This window comes from Enoplosus armatus, chromosome 3 (assembly GCF_043641665.1).
Source record: "Enoplosus armatus isolate fEnoArm2 chromosome 3, fEnoArm2.hap1, whole genome shotgun sequence".
In the NCBI taxonomy this organism is placed as follows: domain Eukaryota; kingdom Metazoa; phylum Chordata; class Actinopteri; order Centrarchiformes; family Enoplosidae; genus Enoplosus; species Enoplosus armatus.
In genome coordinates, this window is record NC_092182.1 from 5,473,603 (window position 1) to 5,488,479 (window position 14,877).

Consider the following 14,877-nt stretch of genomic DNA (forward strand, 5'->3'; position numbering starts at 1 on the left):
GACTCATTTAAACGAGGAGCCGTAACACTGAAAGCCCATGGGGTCGGTCTTCTGATGCATGCCTGGCCTTCCTCGTATAAGTTAATGTGGCTGGAGGACCCGGCTAACTGCTCTACAAAAACCTGCTATCCACCACAAAGCTGGACTCTTGCTTCTTTTCGTCCCACGTGAATGAAAAAAAAAAAAAAAAAACGCCTCATCTCAGAGGCCTTTCTCCAGTCAATAGTAGCAGTCTGTGCCTAAATATACTTTCCTCTGTTTTCTTGCTTTGTCTAGGCAGCGATACAGTTAATCTGCTCTTGGTGTGATCCATGAGGAGAGAGCACGAGAGAGAGAGAGAGAGAGAGAGAGAGCGAGGCTGACGTACCAGCAGGGAGAAGTGGCGAGGAGCCAGGTGACTCAGAGCATGTGACAGGGGGGTCAGTGCAGTGGGAGGTGGTGAGATGAATGACTGAGGTGTGAATACTTGTCGCTAATGGAGGCATCCACCTCCACCAAACTCCTTTCCTGAAGTATGTGATTAGCTCATCTCCAGCCTTGTGTTCAGCCTTTGAGCCCGCTGTTTAAACATTGTTCTTAACATAATGAAATATGGCATAAAATCTCACCACAGGCACCACAAAGGCTGCTACGAGCGATGTCTACCAAGGTGAAATTCCAGTTTTTAACACAATGTCTTGATGTAAGACAGCTTGGCCGTTTTGCTTTATGTCGAATCTGAAATGCTTCCTCTTCACACTTCGCCGGCTAATCTGACCATTCTCTGCGCCTGTTGTTAGTTGCCTTGGTTACAAAGTCCTTCAGTGTGGCATCATAGTACAGTACCGTTTCTGCTCAGTGCAGAGAAAAGCATCATTGGCTTTGGAGGAGGGTGTATGTTGTATGCTGCGTATTGCTAAATTTAGAAGATGTTTTTTTTTCTTGTGCGTCTCATGGAGGTCCAAGAGGGTTTGTTTATGTCTTCAAACTGCAAGTGGAGATAAAACATTCATGTGCATTACAGCATGGATCAGTGCTACTATTGTGTCTTTCACGAAAGACGAGTAGGGAACCGTTGTTTTGAATGAGATTTTTTTTCTTCTGGATCTGCTCATTAATGTCTACCACCTGTTCTCTCAGCCCAGTTTCCCTCCTCCTTATCTGTCGACAAAGAGATCTTGCAAAGCGGATCTTATTCAATTGCTGCATCTGATCAAAGCAAACTTTAATCTAATTACTGAATCACCTTCAGATAAGAAACATGAACTTATAAACAACCCCCCCCCCCCCAAATATCATCCTTCTGTCACAACACATACAAGGCCAGACACAGTGAGAATGTGCACAGTTTACAGAACTACTGTACACGTTTACTCTGGGACAGACTGAGGCTCCAAAAGGTTACAACCTCCTGTTCAAAAAGCTCTGGACACATACTTTCAGGGAAATATCTGAAATCCATAAAGATGGCTATATAATCGATATTTTGATAATAACAATGTGACAATGTGAAAGCTGCCTCTCACCGTGATGAACCTACAGAGAATTATCACCTGAATCTGAAGCTCCCCTCAGCTTCACCCTAACCCTTTTCCAGTTCGTCAAATCATCTTAAAAGGTGATCATATGTCAGTGTTATGTTTACAACTTGTTTCCACTGCCCCCTAACAGTTATTGCAGGTTTAATGCTCTGTTTTACTGAGGCAATAAAGATTCTGGCAGATGCCCATAAATGCCCTTTGTTGTGCACTTTAAACAGCAATTAAACCGTTAAATCATGTGTTTCCATTTGCAAATCACTAATTTGTAATATACAACATACTGTAAGTGATCAAGCCTGCCGGGCACACATGATTCATTTGTGTTGTTTAGAAGAAAATATCACTCCTTTTTGCTCCCTCTGCTGACTCAGACGTCCTTTAACATTTCTGATTTAATTGCACACTGTCTGTGCAGAAGTTGCCTGCTCTATTACCCAGCCCCCTCTCCCCCACCCACCTCCTCCACCTCCTCCTGTTTTGCCAGAAGCCAAAACCGCACTGTTGCACCTTTCAAAATTGCAAACTGACAAAGTTGAGCTTGTCATCGTGCTTAAAATCCAGCTCACAAACAGAAAAGGAAAACAGATCAGAAAGCCTGTTCGACCTCCTCCAACATGCTTCCCCATCAAGGTGTCTAAAAATGGTGCAGTAGTTTATTACACCAGGCCACTGCCAGAGCGTCATTAACTCCTGACTTAAGGGTCAACTCGAAGCACATCCCTACATGTGTCACCACAGTGACAAACTACCAGAGCATGAGGGCGCCGCATCGATTGTAGTCATGCAACTGCTGGTAGTCTTCGGGCGCTGTCATGCAACTTTAATGAAAATAGATTTCCCCTGTCCTTCACCTGTGCAACATGCAGTAGAGACTAGCAGAACATGTAGAGGAGATGATATTAAAAGGCACCGAGAATGTAATAACACAGCTGACACATGAAACATGATGAACCAAACCTGGAAGCTCTCATTTTTATTTTTATTTCAGAAAAGAATCCATTTTTTTGCATTGCATCTACAGTAGCTTGAGTTGTTTTTGCACTTTGGTTAGAAACAGAAGATGTCGCTGGAAATTTCAATACATTTCATCAGTGTTTTTATTGTTGTATAGAGCAGAACCATGCTGCAGACTTGGGTCGCCTCTCTCCTCAAACCCCAGGAATTTTGTTTAAAAAGTTCAGCAGCCAATTTCACAATTTTAAAGAATGTACAGATGCAAAGCCAAGTCAATAATCATGGTCAACGATGAATACGTATGATTGATCAGCATATTAGCCAGCCCCCAGGCATCAAAGCCTCACCAGTGTATCCGGGGATCTTCCCCCAGAAAACTGTTGATTTCAGAGACTGTTTTCCTGAATTCTAGTGAATTTAAGGAGTCATTTTGTGTTGAGTCGGGAGGACGGGGGAGGAAGGGGGCATTGAAAAATGGGACTCTCGGGAGAATCTGGGGGGTTTAATATGTAAGCCGATATGATCAAAATTGAAGTACTAACCTCAAGGGCGTAACGTTGGTTTGAAAAGGGTCTGTTGGTCCGCCCCCGGGAAAAAAAAGGATTTAAATACCATTTTCTGCATTTTGTTCATTTATGTTGCCTATGTTCTCATGTCTATGTCTGTATTTACTATTTACTATGTATTTACTTGTAATGATATGTGCTATAGAAATAAAATTTCCACTGCTATTGCCAGCTACTTAAAAGCAACACATTGTAATTAAGATGACTGGTAAACATACATCAGAAACAGCCGTCTTACTCTCTGCATGTTGAACCTATAACCCCACTGAACATCACATGCTGTGGTATATAAGGATAAGAGCTAGACTTTGAAGAACAGGACTGCTAGATCTGTGTCACATTATCTACAGATATCAACAGATAACGTTCCATTTACAATTTCAATCACAACATGTAAGAAATGTATCAACATATTAAATGCATATATACTTTAAGAAGTCACACACTGTCAATAGTTTTATCAAGATCACTGTAAATTAATGTGTGCCTTCGTTTATGTTCACGTCCAGCGTCTAGTGCTCTTTATTATGATGAGTACACTATGATTGTACCCTCTCACTGTAACTCAAAATACATGCCTTTTTATATTTTTAGAAAATATTAAAAAAAAACATTGTATAGCTGCCATCTCTGTCATCCTTCTTACCTTCAGGTGTCGATACTTAACTTTTACATTCTGAGATTGTAAAATACATCAATCAATCAATGTTAGAAATCAATTCATCAAACTTGCTGTTCTTGGCAACGCTTCATTTTTACATTTTTCTATCGCAAAGCTCAGCCGGTGACGTTACCTCTCTAGTCACTGACTGACTGCGAGTCACAGCGCGAGAGTGTGTCCACTTCATTGCTATCGCGGCGTACGCTGGGGTCGCATCATCTGGGGAATCAGTTATAAATTTGAGTGTCAGTTGCGTGCACGTTGGCAGCCCCGTGGATAAAATGTCAGCTGAGGAATTACCTTGCTCACTCAGGTATCAATGAAAAGTGCCACGTATTTCTTCAGGACGCAGCCGGCAAACATCACAAGTCAATAATAACAGCTTCCATCCGTCACAGCCTTTATCGCTTCAACCCCCGTTATCCCCACTACTGTTGTGAATGAGAAAATGAAGGAGCAGGCAGCTTGGGGTGACAAACTAAGTGGGGATGACAGCAACGCTCCACATAGGAGGCCCATTACCTCTAATGCACGGCGGAAAGGAGAGGATGTGCCAGATCAAGACCGCGGTAACGTCACATGCCTAGCCTTTGCATAAGCGACTCGCTCGCAGATGAAAATGTCTACAGTGGCAGCATGAATCAACGTTGAGGTGAAATATTAATCCACTTCCATTTAAAATTCCCCTTCAAATTTTCTATTTGTGGGTGCTAGGCAGGGTGGCTCTTTGAAGCTGCATGGTGCCACAAGTAACCCTTTCACTAAAGATGAGGTTTGAGGGCAGAAAACACTCCTTCTGTTTGAATTCTTTCGTGGGCGCTTCAACTGTCTTCATCGTGATCGCTGACATTGATTATATCAGTCGCGCTAGCTTTTGTTTTTTAATTGACACTAATTGTTTCCCCCTCATAAACAGTACAGGCATTGCCACATGTTATTAAAACATAACTGCTGTCATACGCTCCCTCTGATGCAACCCACAATGACAGAGACGATGTCGGCAGCTTGTTCCTAGATGCCTGTGACAAGAAGAAACCAGCCAGGACAGAACAGCACAGATGAGAGACTGACTAATCCACAGCTGGCCACTCCTATAGAGGATATTCACTTGTGTCACTTTTCCATGATTCTTCCTTTCTCACCAACACCGGATGGCAAAACAAACTTCATAAGTCTGCAATGAAGCAGAAGAGCTGCAGTATCAAGACGGAAACAAGGCACCAGAGAGGTACTGTAGGCACCAGGTTTTGGATTGTGAGTCCGACAATGTTGTCCGACAGGAATGCAATGCTGACCAAAATCACCAGGACTTATTCTAGTAATCTTCACACTGATTTGTGAAATATTTCGATTTTTATCATACATTTCATTCAGAAAATCACATTTGGTTAGTTGATATTACACAGCATCAAGATGTATACAGAAGCTCGATCTTTGCAGCATTTTCCATGTTTTTACTGCATGAATGCACAAAGGCAGATGCTGACTGTTGCATGTGTGTAAAACATTTAGTTTGAGGATTTACTTTATATCATAGCTGAATGATGGTAAGTCAGATAGTAAGAATAATGTTCATCATATTTATAATAAACTGCTGTTGACAGATAGAAGATGATCTGACAATCCACTGACACATGATGGTTAATAAGTAACAGAACACGTCAGAATGTGAATGGATGAGCTCTTACAACGAGTGATGCTGACAGTCAAACAGTAATGTATGCATACACTGTACGCTTAGTGTGTTCACTTTTTAATGCATCCATCACCTCCGTCACAAATATGAGCATCTTCTCTTTCATGTTGAGATCAGCGGCTTAATGTCTGATGCTGCTTAGCGACTGCTACAGGTATCACTGCAGGAACTGTAGCCCCCCCCCCCCATTTTACTCTCACTGCCTTCTCACAGCAGGATATTGATCCACTGTGAATGGAGAGAGAGAGAACGCACGCACGGCCACGGAAAATAACCCACGTGTTGCTGCAGTTAGTCTTGATGCTGTCACTTGTTTTTGCTCGGCTGCTTGAGTCACGCGAGGACAGCGCTGGCCTGGGTGTTTTTTATGACGGGTGGACAGCGGCAGCAGTGAAACTGGAGAAGCATCAAATGGAGCCCATTGACGGAAATATTCTGCACTGAATCAGAGATAATGGTGGCAGCACTTAACAAATGTACAACTGAATGTCCACATGATTTATTTTGTTTGTTTACAGGAGACGCTTTGCTGAAAAATGCAACAACAACAAAAAAACATATTCATATTGGCATGACATCACATTTATGAAACAGAAGACATCTGCAGGCTGTTTGGAAATGTTTTGTAATTAGCAAGCATGTACCACGTTGATTAATTTCCTCTGTGCTGCAATGTAGCATTTTATGTGTTTGTCTGTTCAGTCTGAAGAGATACAAAGAATATACAGTTAATATGCCAAAAAAAAAAATCTGTATTAAAGAGGTGCACCTCACATGTGGGTTATGTAAAGTCAATACAACAGTCAGCCTCTGCAGTGGCTGAATATCCACACGCTTTTGATTCCACTCTTCAAAGAGAGAGACTACACTGGCAGTCCACACACTACAGTCCTGATAAAAAGAGCCCATCCTATCTTATTACTTTAGATCTAACCCTTCCACACTTGAGGGACGTTGTCTCTGACTTAAGTCATTAAACTCTCTCACTCACACTCAAAGGCCTGCTATTCTTATTTCCGCATGGTGACAATATAATGAAATACCACGTTGGGAGCATCTCGGGCACACCCAGACAATTCATGTGCTTTAGTGTCAAAGTGTGTACTTTACTCTCCACACAGAAAATGTACCCTGCCCTCCCAGGTTGACACATAAAACTTGGACAAACCAATAGCAAGACGCATCGCTGCATCCACAGCCTCCACGTGTTAGAACAGAGTGCTTTTGATAAATGAAAAGTAGATCATCTCAGGGGTTGGAAAATCTCTCTGGCCCTCCGCATGATAACTTCTCTGCAGCACACACCAATTTATGCTCCAATATTGCTGCCCAGTGTGTGTTTTGATCCAGTACAAGTACTCAGCACAGCACACTCCTTGACTATGTAAGAGCAGACACAGTTAGCTTGGCCGCGTGGCTCTTGCACAGGAGCGTTAGCGGTTGAGGGCTCTCAAAGGTCCCATAAAAATTTTAATGAGCTCAAATAAAGCCTCATGCAAGGAAGAGAGAAATATATATATGTGTGTAATATCTTAGAGACAAAGGATACTTACACAGTACAGCATGTACTGCATAAAGAGAACCACAGCACGAGGAAAGGCAGACTGTAATAGAAACATATTGGAATGCATGGGTGCAGCACTTTAAGAGACAGCATGGATCTGAATGAGCAGACTTCCAGAAATTGATCGCACAGCTATTTATACATACAGGAGAACCCACTCCACTTCCCTCTGAGTTGTTTATTTCCATTCATTTACAACGTCACTGCTACACTAATTCTTTCACCAAAATCTGTACATCTGCAGCCGCCTTTTCAAAAGCAGTCCTCACATTTCCACCTTTCTCTGCCGTGCCAGCAAATCGAGAGCGGATGCAACACAAAGTTGGAGCGGCTCTCCCCGGGGATCTAATTGTGTACAAATTGCGAGGCTATGTGGTAATCTGCTGCGCTTCCTGTAGCTGCTGCTGCCATGGGGGCCACCTGGGGTCCACCGCAGGTCTGGACCTCTTCTGGGACTGAACAAATCAGTACGCACGGCTCACTGGCAACCCGGTGAGCATCCCTCATCTTAAAGGGCCTTAAGGACGTGACATATGGATGAATGCCATCAACCTATAGTAGAACAGCTGCGTAAAGCTGAGTGTGTGGCTCAGCCGGCTCACCAGGCTGCCAAAGGTGCAGACCTGAACTTCTATCTAAGTGGCGGATTAATAATAATGAATGTCGAGAGGCAGATTGAGACTTGATTTTTCCGAGTCTTATTAAATCCTAGAAGTAAATGTCAGAGTGTCTGCTCTGTAATGGTCTTCTGAGGCAGGGAACACGCGAGAGTTCAGAGAGATTAGTGTCAGTGTCTCACAGGCTGTTACAGTTAAAAGCTGTATCTATTCACTGCATGTTGATAGCAGCAGGAGTTATTCCTTATGAACCGGAGCCTTTGCAGAATGCAAAAACACTTGATTGCGGCACGTTTCCCAAAAAAAAAGCTCATTCATTTTTAATGTCTACAAAGGTCATCAGTGTATGTGTTGTTGATGACTGTTCACTAAGCTAAAAAAAAAAATCTATGCTTTTAAGTCATTACACATTTGAGGCAGAGCGAGAACGGTATTCAATTTCGTACAAGTCACAATTAGATTTCTTGCTCTGGTATTTAGAGGTCTCGTATCAGCATCCGCTGCTGAGCAAGGACAACATGCCTGAAGTTGCCCTGTTTTAAACCATCTTTAACCCCGGCCACTTCTCACAAGACATGAAAAACCACCACAGACAATGTCAGAGAGCATTACTGACCTCTGACACAGTAGCGTCTGTATGGTTTTTCACATTAAAAGTTTGCCCTGCGGGTGGGGGCTCGACATAAGTCACTACCAATGATCATTATATGTTTGAATGTTGCTCTGTGTTGTGGCATCAGCATCCCCGCGGAGTTGCAGCATCAGCACTTAACAGAGGTGTGTGCCTGTGGAGCCGGTGAGGACTTAGTGCTGGACAAACTCCTGCAAAATAAGAGCGAAAGGACTCTCACTGCCACCAGACTTCAGGATAATGAGGAGGTGTGTCTTTTCATTCTTAATTCATTCCCATTCTCAATGCTGAAACTATCAACTTTGCCAAGAAACAATTCAAATAAACATCTTACTTGTGTCAATTAGTCTAAAAAATGTTTTGTGGATATCTTGATTAGTTTTGGAAACATGTTTTTCACAATAGAATGCGAATCTGTAATGAAACTATGTCTAAAAGCAGATTTGTCTTCAGCCAAACGGCGTAAAAAAGCATTTTGTTTAAGGCATTAGATCTGATGGAGGGTTCATTGACGCCAGAGCGCTGTTTCACAAGTCTATTGTTCTTTCATTCTGTCAAATATTATGCAACGAACTTGCACTTGGTTGCGGTTGGTGTTCTAAATAGACTTTGACAGTTCGACAAAGGAGGAGAAAATATTTTGAAGTCATCGCTGTTTGTGCCTTTTCTGCGGAATTCTGCTGCGAGTTCATTGATTCCCGAAATCTGAACGGCTATTCAGAAAAACATCACAACTTACCTTGACACCAAATTCCGCCTCTAAACGTAGGATCCAGTGACTGTCGAAGCCGAGCCCCCCCCCTACTCCTGTTATACTAACCGTTCCTGTGAAGTTTAGAGAAATAAAAAGTGCATCTACATCAAATTCTTGCGCTCCTGCAGCCTGTAGTACTGTACCATCTGTTGTGCCTGTGCGCGTCGAGCTCCGCGCGGTGAGGAGGAGAGGAGGAGAGGGGAGGGGAGGGGAGGACGCGGGGGGGGGGGGGTAGTGTCCAGAGTGCACAGCGGATAGGACAGCGCGCACAGGAGGAGAGGGGTCAGAGGCAATCTGAGCGAGTTCAAATCCCAAACCAAGCTGGAGTTCACACCACCAGCGTGCGGTGCGCAGCCTGAGGGCTCTAACTGATGCAGCGGAGGATGCACCTGCACTCGCTCTCACTTCACCCACCATTTTAACCTGGCCAGTGAAATGTGAATGTCAACATTTCAACTAACACCACAGTATTTCACGCTAAATAAAATGATAAAGCTCGCGAGAAATATACCTAAAAGAAGAATTACGGTGTAACAGTGACATCATAGCTCGTGCTGTACCAGTACATCATTAGACCCTATAGACTCACTCCACTGTGGCCTGTGTCAAGTGATGGACTGATACGTAAAATACTGTGTCTTTCCAGCAAGGTTGTTTTTTTTTTTGTTTTTTACACAATATGCATCTAAATGTATGTTTGACACACGTCATAACAAAAATGAAGAGCAGCAACAGGTTCCATATAAAAGGCTGGACTTGAAGAATTCATTCTTCCTGTAAACACAGAATCAGGAAATAGAATTATCAACTGGCAAATCTCTTTTATTATGTTTTATTTGAGTTCTAGTGTGCATCATTTACATGCAAATTGAATACATTTTATTTTATTGGATGTTTTTCAAATGAATAAAGTAAAAGTCTGCAGTCATTCCAGTGGTACACACCGTACAATATGGGTCACTTAAGTTCGTTGGCAGCCATGGACTGTCAATTACATCGGCCATTCTGTATTAACTCTGATTACCAGTCCGCTTCTGCCTGTGTCCCACCAATGGCTGCCCAGCTGGTTTAACAGAGTGGCTCATAACTGAACGCTCAGTCCCCGGAAACGGCAAATGCTTGTCCTTCAATAGTCATTTGTTTAGTTGTCCTTGAGAAATACATTGAGACATCGCTTGCTTACTCATGTTGATCTGTTTATGTGCTTTGGATAAACGCAGTAATGTAAGTGTTCGTAGGACCGTTTCTTGTACGACTGATTTGGCGCGCTGAGACGATTGGTTCACCTGAACTTAAAAATAAATAAATAAATCAATAAAATGTGTTAATAAAATTGTCCCTACTGGTCTATACCCATTCAGACAGTCGCATGGCTAGATACCAGGTGGTGCTCACAGCTTTGGAAAATATGATCTGAAAAATCAACAGAAATATTTCTTCTCAAAGTGTCTCTGGATAAAATGTTACTCTGGATAATCCACAAAACAGGCTGCCAACTGTTTTTATAGATGCTATTTCCTCAGAGGAAGTAGTTCAGTGACTGAAGAGCCTGTACTGGGGTGGCGGAAGAAATCTCAAAGATGGATAACTCAAAACCTGGGCGAAGAAAAACAGAATCAGCATGGCTCAATTCCAAGTGGAACGTGAGAGTATGTATGTTTTTCTGTGATTTGGGGGAACCAGCCCTTTAAACTGCCAAATCAAGCCTCTGCAGCTGGCCTCTGACTGTTGTTGGAGATGAAGACATGCTCTAGCATTCTGCGCCTTATCCAAACCCTCAAGGGTCCACATGTCCACACACATTACAAATGAAGCATGAGGGGAAACATATACATAAAACTAGGAACTGGAAGCAGCAGATGCTTATGGAGTGAGACACTGGATACTCAGAGAGCAGATGGTTTTCCTTCAATGTGAGAGATACTGTACGATGCCCCACATATCTTACGAACAATGAAATCATAGAGGTCAAAAGAATCCAATTGCTTCTAGACAAACTGGAATCACACGGTAAGGTTTTCTAATAAAAAGTCTGAATGCATCGTAGGTGGCTAATTCTTTATTTTCAAATCTTCTATCACCTCGTGCAAACAGATCTGGATCCCTCCTCCGAACACTGCTGCCTCCTCACCCACATGTGCTGAAATCTGCCGAGGCAGGTGAAGATGGAGCCTCCCACCCGCGATGGGTATTTTTGGCGGGGCACAGACAGAACGTTGACCCCTGTGTCGCTGGGTGCCATCTGCAACCACTGAGAGGAGCCAGGCTGCCGTACTGGCCATTTACAGCTCCTGCCAACTGGGATCGTGCTTCTTCAGCTGTTCACGATGGGCTCGCCAGGCTTGGTCACTCTCATGATGGAGTGGTGGAGGAGCATCGCAGCGCAGCGGGGCCGTTCATTTCTGAAGGGACAGTGAATTATGTTCAGGAAGCTTATAATCCAACTCACCACTTTCAGAGGACCGAGTTATGGGAAATGGTGCAGGTCTTCACTTAGAGGAATTGTTCGACTTTTTGGGAAGATACAGATACCTCTCTCATGTTTGCCAGTTCGCTAGAGCCAGGAGACGGTTAGTTTAGCTTACCATAAAGACTGGAAACAGGTAGAAACAACTAGCTTGGCTCTGTAAAAGCATGCCGTTTTTAACGCTTGGATTTTTGTATAATTAAACAAAAGAGACATAACAAGTTAATTAGTGAGCTTTAGAGGTGCTTAGATGTGAATCTTTGTACCTTTGGATGGAGCCCGGCTAGCTGTTTCCCCCTGTTTCCAATAAGATAAGCTAAGATAACCGGCTTCTGGCTGTGGCTTCATATTTAGAGTACAGGCAAGAGAGTGCTTTTGTTGAACTAATTCTTTGATTAAGTCTTAATTTGCATACAGTCTTTGTCATAAGTTGCTACTGAGTTCACCTGTTTATTTAGAAAGACCTGTTAGTATGATTTTAGTCAAAATCAGAGCAGTCTATACTCATTCATGAAGCTAAAGCAGTACATCATTGATGTAATGAAGCGAGCAGTAGTTATTGCAGAATGTATTGTCAGCTGTCATGTCTCAACATTGGGACAGAAGAGACAGCTGGTTGTCCCACAGTTCCACAGACATGGTCACACAGTCGAGGACAGAGCTGCTCACCAATTCATTGACAACAAGCTCCAGAATTATCACAAGTGCGTTCTGTGAGAGTTGGCTGTAATGTGTGTTTTCTCTCCTCTCAGTCCAGGAACAGAGTCAGCATATAGCTCTTTTTCTTTATTCACAAGAGATGAATGCAGACATCCTGCAGTCCTCACATCACATGGTTTATTTTTTACATGTAAAGTTTGTGTCTTTTGTTGTCTTTCCGTCGCCAACCATCTTCCCAATGCTTTTTTTTATAGCGTGTCCAGTACTGTTGGTCACAGACAGACCGTGCTGTTTCACTGCAAACGCCTGATATCACAAGCGACATCCATGGCCTTGTAGCATCACAGCGCTCAAGCTGGAGTTGCTATAGCAACGGGTGATCAGAGGGGTTATTTTTCTGTGTTTGTGAACATATTGAGGAGATGATGGGGAAAAGATGATTTTATAATCAGTCACCAACTAGATAGCATTTTCTGCTCACCAACAGTGGTGGAATTTACTCACAGGCTGTACTTCAGTACAGTTTTGAGGTACTTGTACTTGTGTATTTCCATTTTCTGCTGCTTTATATTCCACTACATTTTCGAGGTAAGTATTGTACCTTTTACCTGTGTACCTCTTTTATTTGATAGCTTTAGTTACTAGTTACTTTGCAGATTTACATCATTAAAACAAAATACCAACTAATAAATGATAATATATTATTACAGGTTAAGCTACCCAGCAGTGTATAAGTAATTAAAATTAGCCCCACCTTTACCAGCTGCAGCATTAAAGCAATGTACACATTAATGCATCTTTAATTATAATCCAGTAATATATCATTCTGAAATGGACCTGGATCTGCATAATGAGTACTTTTACTTTTGGTGCTGAAAGAAGGCTTTGTTTTGATGCTAATGCTTACTTACTTGCTTAATTAAAAGTTGATACTGTACTTTTACTTAAGCAAGTTTTGAAAACAGGACTTTTACTTGTGAGTATTTTTATACTGTAGTATTGTCACTTTTAATAAAATAAAAGATCTGAATACTTCTTCCACCACTGCTCACAAGCACCACAACACCAGGCTTTGTAAAAGCCTGCAACAGTGATAAATGTCAACTTGTTATTGCTCCTCATCACTGAAACTGATGTAATCACTATGATATGTCCCTCCTCTTTTGGTGGCCATCCATGAATGGATGGCTCCTCTGGCAGAAACCCACTGCAAGGCAGCGTCTCCCAAAGCAAGCTCTTCGAGAGGAGGCCTTCTGAGATGTGAAATCATGAAGGGCACAGCGTGATCTGATATCACCCCTACAGAGGGGGGTGCTGCTGACACTTTACTGCCACTTTTAAAGGTCAGAGCTGGAGGCATCGGCAACAATGTAAGGAATATATTACAGTATGTAGTAATTGTATGTAAGTGTTGCAGAAGGCTTACTTTTTGACCACTGATACATGCTTTTAAAATGGTGCATGGCAGTCTATTTAAGAATGTTAATTAGTAAAAATCTGTAAATGCAAGTGTGTGTGTGTGTGTATGTCTCTTTTTCACACACACATTATCACTGATTCTCAGCTCTCAGTTTTGGCACGTTTTCAGATTTCATACCTTTTGTCTTCTTTTTCTCTCCTCTCTCTCTGTCAGCATACAGAATCTCGCATTGCTATTTCGAGGAGAAAAGACCGTATGAATTTATATGATTCCACGACACGGACATTGTTACCGCGAGTCACATCTATCCAGAGGAAGGATGAATTTTGCCCCATCACAGTCCATCACGGCACTCAGAGGCCTCTTTACAGCCTGTAGATTCATCCACTTCCCCCATAGCAGGATTTTTTTTAGCATCCTGCATCAGAGCCAATGGTGAAATTGAAAGTAAAATTAGAACAACTGAGAGGCTGCAGATAGTGTATGCAGGATCTGGTCTTTACTGATACATCAGAAAAGAGTGCTTTTGAGCAATTTCGGTGGCAAAAAATGTCAGTAACAAAGGAACAATATGAGAGTAGTTACTGTAGGTAGAACTGGCTGACCCCTTTATGTATATAAAACTTATTTTACCTGCTATGAGTTCACGGTAAATACACTGTAAGACAGATATTAGTTGTCTTTTGCAACTGGTGTTAAAATGTTTAAAATAGAAATGTAGGGCTTGTGTCATATCTTTTAATCCTTCCAATGAATTAGGCATGCCAACTCTTAAATGTCTCTGAACAATGAACAAATCTAATATTTCTTTAACATCACTAATTTAGGATGGATGATGAATGTGTAGAAATTAGAATCAGATTGTGACCAAAGATAAGAGTTTTGTTATGCTAAAAAGAAAAGCTCATCACAGAGAGTATTACTAACCATTCTTCTCTTCTAAAACTGATCACCCTCCAGCAGGTGAATGTGTTTGTATTGAACGTTTAAGTGCTGGAGCTCAGAAGATATTTCAATGCAGGCATACAGCCAAGTGGAAGAGATGGTCGGTGTTCAAATGTCTTCATGTCTGTTTATTCATGGCAGGTACTGTAAATCAGTACTTGCCAAGATTCTCTGTGCTATTTCTGGCTCTCCTGAAATAACACAGTAAGCTCTTTTTTTTTTGTCAAAGGCTTTGAGAGCTTAGTTTAGATTATATGAATGAATATCCATGGTCACCGTGGTGATAGAGCTCCACAGATTTACTTCTGCAAAATTAAGCTATGCTAATAACATCTCAAATCAATTGTAACAGGAGAAGATGATTGCTTGAGAAGATGGATACCACTCTCAATGTCTGTGCGGTTAATATGAAGCTACAGCCA